Source organism: Pristis pectinata, chromosome 1 (genome assembly GCF_009764475.1).
Source record: "Pristis pectinata isolate sPriPec2 chromosome 1, sPriPec2.1.pri, whole genome shotgun sequence".
NCBI lineage: Eukaryota > Metazoa > Chordata > Chondrichthyes > Rhinopristiformes > Pristidae > Pristis > Pristis pectinata.
The window spans coordinates 2,823,180-2,829,401 of NC_067405.1; positions in this window are offsets into that span (position 1 = coordinate 2,823,180).

The following is a 6,222-nucleotide window of genomic DNA, read 5'->3' on the forward strand; positions in this document are numbered from 1 at the left end:
GTCCAAATGTACACCAAGGAACTGAATCCTGCAGGTGAGGGAGACTGCCTTTGATATCAAGGCAGAAATTGATTGAATATGAAATCAAGGAGCCCTAGTAAAAATGGACAATGGGCATCATACAAAAATGCTCCAATCAATGGAGTCATACTTTGCACAAAAACACAATCTACATCCCAAGGGCAATTTGAGATAGGTAAGAACTGCTGGCCTTGCTAGTGATGCCCAGATCTTGAAAAAAATGATAAAGTCATTTCCATTAGCATGGTCAAGGTGCTGTTCTTCAAAGATTACATTGGGCCTCATTGCAACAGTAGTGGAGATCACAGACAATTGTCAATGGACTGGAAAAAGAACTGAGGGAAGGGACCAAGTAGGACTGAAACAAAGACTGTTCTACATATCCCACAAAAAAACAGGCCTGGCTTGGGTCCTTGTGAGTTCTCATAGGTACCATACCTTTGATCTGGAGAAAGTGTTTGGAGTTATTCAGTGTGAGAATGTGTTCAGCCAGGCAAGTTAGTGGAGGAAACTTAAGCAGGGACCCAACAAGTTGCCATGTTGCAACTGTGCAAGTCGTCATGTTGCAACTGTCCTAGTTGTTGGTGAGTCCACACTTGCATCTGTTTTATGTATTATGCGCATCTGTTTGCCAACTGTAGAAAGGATGTCATTAAGCTGGAAACGGTACAGAAAAGACTCACAAGGATGTAACTGGGAATGGAGGGCTTGAGTTATAAGGATATACAATAGCAATGTTTAAGAGGCATTTAGACAGGCACATGAACAGATGGGGAATGGAGGGATATAGACCATATGCAGGCAGATGGGATTAGTTAGATTGACATCATGGTCAATACAGACATGGTGGGCCGAAGGGCCAGTTCCTGTGCTGTACTGTTGTGTGAGATGCTGGATAGGCTGGGACTTTTTCCCCCTGGAGCATAAGAGTCTGAGGGTGACCTTACAGAGATATATAAAATCATGAGGGGCTTAAGTTAGGGTGGATGGCAGTTTTTATTTCCCAGCGTAGGGGAGTCTAAAACTAGAGGGCAGAGATTTAAGGTGAGAGGGGAAAGGTTTAAAAAGGACCTGAGGGGCAACTTTTTCACACAGAGGCTGGTGGGTGTATGGAACAAGCTGCCAGAGGAAGCTGTAGAAGCGGGTTCAATTACAATGTTTAAAATACATTTAGACAGGTACATGGATAGAAAGGTTTAGAGGGGTATGGACCGAACACAGGCAAATGGGACCAGCTCAGATAGACATTTTGGTCGGCATGGACAAGTTGGCCAAAGGGCCTGTTTCCGTGCTTTAGAACTCTATGACACTAACACTCTTAAGTTTTCTCACCAGCACACTCATCTGGCTGAACTGCTGAGTGTTTCCAGCATTTTCTATTTTTATTTCAGCTTTGAGCATCTTTGGTTCTTTTGATTATCATTTATTGCTGAAGTCACTGCTTCTCTTCCAGGAATGTCACCCTGGCATGGTAGTGTAGCGGTTAGTGTAACGCTATTACAGTGCCAGCGATCCGGGTTCAATTCCCACCGCTGTCTGTAAGGAGTTTGTATGTTCTCCCCGTGTCTGCATGGCTTTCCTCCGGGTGCTCCGGTTTCCTCCCACGTTCCAAAGATGTACGGATTAGGAGCTGTGGGCATGCTATGTTGGCGCCGGACGCGTGGCGACACTTGCAGGCTGTCCCCCAGAACACTCTACACAAAAGATGCATTTCACTGTGTGTTTTGATGTACATGTGACTAATAAAGAAATCTTATGAAGAAAGTCTCCTCCCCTCTTCGGCAGGATTTCTGTTTGTCACTTCTACTTTCTTCATCATCTTTTTGTTTGTATTGTCGTCTTTGATAAGACATTGTACAACTAGGCATGTCTCATCGCCTATATATCACAACTTCTTATGTTCCTTTGGACATACTCTCACTCTAAACTGTCATCATTTCATAACTTTTGTTCATTTTCACTCTGCGATTGCTTTAGTGTGAAAGGCATAGAGGGGATGTAATTTTTAAAATGTGCTTCGGAGAGTTTTTTGCACCAGTATGTAGAAAGTGCTACGATAGAAGGGGCAATACTGGAACTCTTAGGGAATGTGGTGGTTGAAGTATCAGTAGGTGAGCATTTTGGAGCTAATAACCATAACTGGAGGTTTCAAGGTAGTTCAGTAAATGGATAAGGATGGTCTGAAAATTATAGTACTTAATTGAGAAAAGCCTGATTTCAATATTTTAAGACAGGATTTTGCAAGAGTAGACAGAAAGCAGTGACTTGCAAGTATGTCTATATTGGGCAAGTGGGAATAATTCCAGAGGACTAAGGCGAGATCTTAAGTGACTACTTGTCTGAATTCACTAAGGAGAAGGGTGTTGTAGTTAGAGCCATAGAGTTATACAGCACAGAAACAGGCCCTTCTGCCCAACTCATCCATGCCAAACAAGATGTCTGTCTGGGCTAGTCCCATTGGCTTGCATTTGGTCCATAGCCCTCTGAACCTTTTCTATCCATGTATCTGTCAAAATATATTTTAAACATTGTAATTGTACCCACCTCTACAGCTTCCTGTGGCAGTTCATTCCATACACCCACCACCTGCTGTGAAAAAGTTGCCCCTCAGGTTCCTTTTACATCTACCCACTCACCTTAAATGTCCTCTGGTTTTAGACTCCCCACCCTGGGAAAAAGACTGTGACCATCCACCTTATCTATGCCCCTTATTTTATATACCTCTGTAAAGTCACCCCTCAGCCTCTTACGCTCCAGAGAAAAATGTCCTAGCCTATCCAGCCTCTTAAAATTCAAGCCCTCTGATCAGGGTAACATCGTCCTGAATCTTTTCTGCACCTTTTCCAGTTTAATGATGTCCTTCCTGTACCTGGGTAACCAGAACTGCACACAATACTCCAAATGGGGTCTCACCAATGACTTGTACAGTTGCAACATTATGTCTCAACTCTTGTACTCAATGCCCTGACAGATAAAGGCAAGTGTGCCAAAAGCTGCCTTCACTGCCCTGTCTACCTTAGCTGGCACTTTTAGGGAACTGTGTACCTGTTTCCCTAAGTCTCTGCAACACTCAAACTTGTCTGAGTTAAATTCCATCTGCCATTTGTTGGCCCACTTCCCCAGTTCATCTAGATCCCGTTGTAATCTTAGATAACCTTCTTCACTGTCCACTACACCACCAATTTTGGTGTCATTTGCAAACTTACTAACCATGTTAACAAGATTGTCATCCAAGTCATTAATATAGATGACAAACAACAGTGGACCCAGCACCAATCGCTGTGGCACACCACTGGTCAGAGGCCTCCAATCTGAATAACAATCCTCCCGCTTTCTCCTTCCACCAAGCCAATTTTGTATCCAATTGGCTAGCTCACGCTGGATCCCATGTGATCTAACCTTCCAGACTAGCCTACCGTGTGGGACCTTGTTAAAGGCCTTGCTGAAGTCCATGTAGACGTTTACCACCCTGCCTTCGTCAATCTTCTTCATCACCTCTTGAGAAAACTCAATCAAATTTGTGAGGCATGATTTCCCATGCACAAAGCCATGCTAACTATCCCTTATCAGTCCTTGCCTTTCCAAATGCTGGTAGATCCTGTCCCTCAGAATCCTCTCCAATAACTTTCCACCATTGATGTTAGGCTCACTGGCTGGAGTTCCCTGGCTTCTGCTTGTAGCCCTTCTTAAATAAAGGCACATTATTCACCATCCAGTCTTCAGGTACCTCAACCCATGGCTAAAGATGAAGCAAATATCCTTGGAATTTCTTCCCTACTTTCCTAAGATGTCCTAGGATACATTTGATCAGGCCTGGGGATATATCCACCTTAATATGCCTCAAGACCACCAACCACGTTGGAGAATTAAGGGGGAATTCTGGAACATTAAAGAGGAGGGGGGTGGGTTAGATGACTTAGCAGGCTTTAAAATGAATAAGTCCCAAGGGCCAGATGAGATGTATCCCAGGCTGTTATGGGAGGCAAAGGAGGAGATTGCTGGGGCTCTGACAGATTTTTAAATTTTTGTTGGTGGAGGTGAGGTGCCAGATGAATGGAGGAAAGTAAATGTATCATTCTTCCAGGGACAAGCCAGGTAATTGCAGGCCTGCAAGTCTAGCATCAATGATATAGAAGTTATCAGACATCATTATGAGGGACAAGATTAGTCTACATTTGGATAGGCAGGGATTAATCTAAGATAAATTAGCATGGTTTTGTTAGGGGGATATCCTGTCTGACCAACTTGTTTGAATTTTGCTTAGAGGTAAAAAAAATGTATTGGTGAGAGCAGTGCAGTTGATGTAGTCTACATGGACTTCATTAAAGCTTTTGACAAGATCATAAGGGAAACTGGTCAATAAGGTTAGAACCCGTGGGATCCAGAACATGTTGGCAAATTGAACCTAAAATTGGCTTGGTATTAGGAGGCAGAAGTAACAGCGGAAGGGCTGTTTTTGTGATTGTAAGCCAATGAAATACAACAGGAATTTGAGCTGGAACTCCTACATTAATGCTATGGATATGACTATAGATATAAGTGCATGATTAGTAAATGTGCAGATGACATGGAAATTGATGGCTTATTTCATAGTGAGAAGGATAGTAAGGCTACAGGATGATATTGATGTCAGTAAGAGGGGCAGAACAATGGCAGATGGAATTTAATCCTGATAGGTGCAAGGTGATGCACTTTTGGAGGATTAATAAGGATAGAACATACACAATGATCCCTCAGGAGTATTGAAGAATAGAGGGACCTTGATGTATGAGTGCAAGGATCCTTGAAGATAGCAGTATAGTTGATAAAGTGGTGAAGAAGTCAAATGAGATAGTTGTCATTAGCTGGGGCATAAAACATAAGAACAGAGAGGTTATGGTACAACTTCATAAAATATTGGTTTGGCCACAGTTGGAGTACTGAGTATATTTCTGGTCACCACACTCTAAGAAGGACATGATCACACTGGAGAGGTTGCAAAGGAGATTCACTAGGATGTTGCCTGGGAAGGAGTGTTTCAGTTATGAGGAGGCTGGGTTTGTTTTCCTTGGAGCAGAGCAGGCTGAGGGAGGAGCTGATAGGTGTACAAAATTATGAGATGTAGATAGGACAGATAGTAGAAAACTTTTCTCCATAGCAGATGTGTCTAAAACTAGATGGCATACGTTTAGGATAAGGAGTGAAAGGTTTAGAGGAAATCTGAGGAAGAATTTTTTCATCAATGGGTGGTTGGAGTGCATTGCCAGAGTGGGTGGTAGAGACAGTATCTCGTCAAGCCCTTGAATCACCAAGGCATAGAAGGCTGCAGACCAAGTGCTGGTAAATGGAAATAGCATTACATAGAACAGTCCTGCACTGGAATAGGCCCTTTGGCCATGATACCCATTTAAATTGCACAACTGCCTGCACATGGTCTACATCCCTCCATTCCATGCCTATTCATGTGTCTGTCTAAATGCCTCTTGTCTCGTAAATCTTCTTTAAATTTTCTCCCTCTCACCTTAAACCCATGCCTTCTAGTTTTTGACATTTCGACCCTGGGAAAAATTCTCTGACTATCTACGCCTCTCATAATTTTATATACTTCTATCAGGTTGCCCCTCAGCCTCTGACGCTCCAGAGGAAACAATCCAAGATTGCCCAATTTCTGCCTATAGCCGATACTTTCTAATGCAGGCAACATCCTGGTGAACTTCTCCCGCAACTCTCCAAAAGTTCAACCTCCTTCCTGTAATGTGGAAACCAGAACGGCACACAGTACTCCAAATGTGGCCTGACCAAAGTTTTGTACAGCTGCAACATGACTTCCCAACCTTTATACTCAACACCCTGACCAATGAAGGCAAGTATACCGTACACCTTCTTTAATACCTCAAGATCCCTATGCACATTAATGCTCCTGAGGGTCCTGCCATTTACTATATGCTTTCTTCTGACATTTGACCTGCCAAAGAGCAACTCCTTACACTTGTCCAGATTAAACTCCATTTGCCATTTCTCTGCCCATATTTCCAACTAGTCTATATCCTTGTGAATGCTTTGACGACCTTCCTCACTTCCCACACTCCACCAATTTTTGTGTCATCTGCAAACTTACTAATCAGCCAACTGACAGTTTCGTCCATGAAAAACACTATGATGCTGGAGGAACTCAGCAGGCCAGGCAACGTCCATGGAGAAAAGTAGGCAGTCAATGTTTGG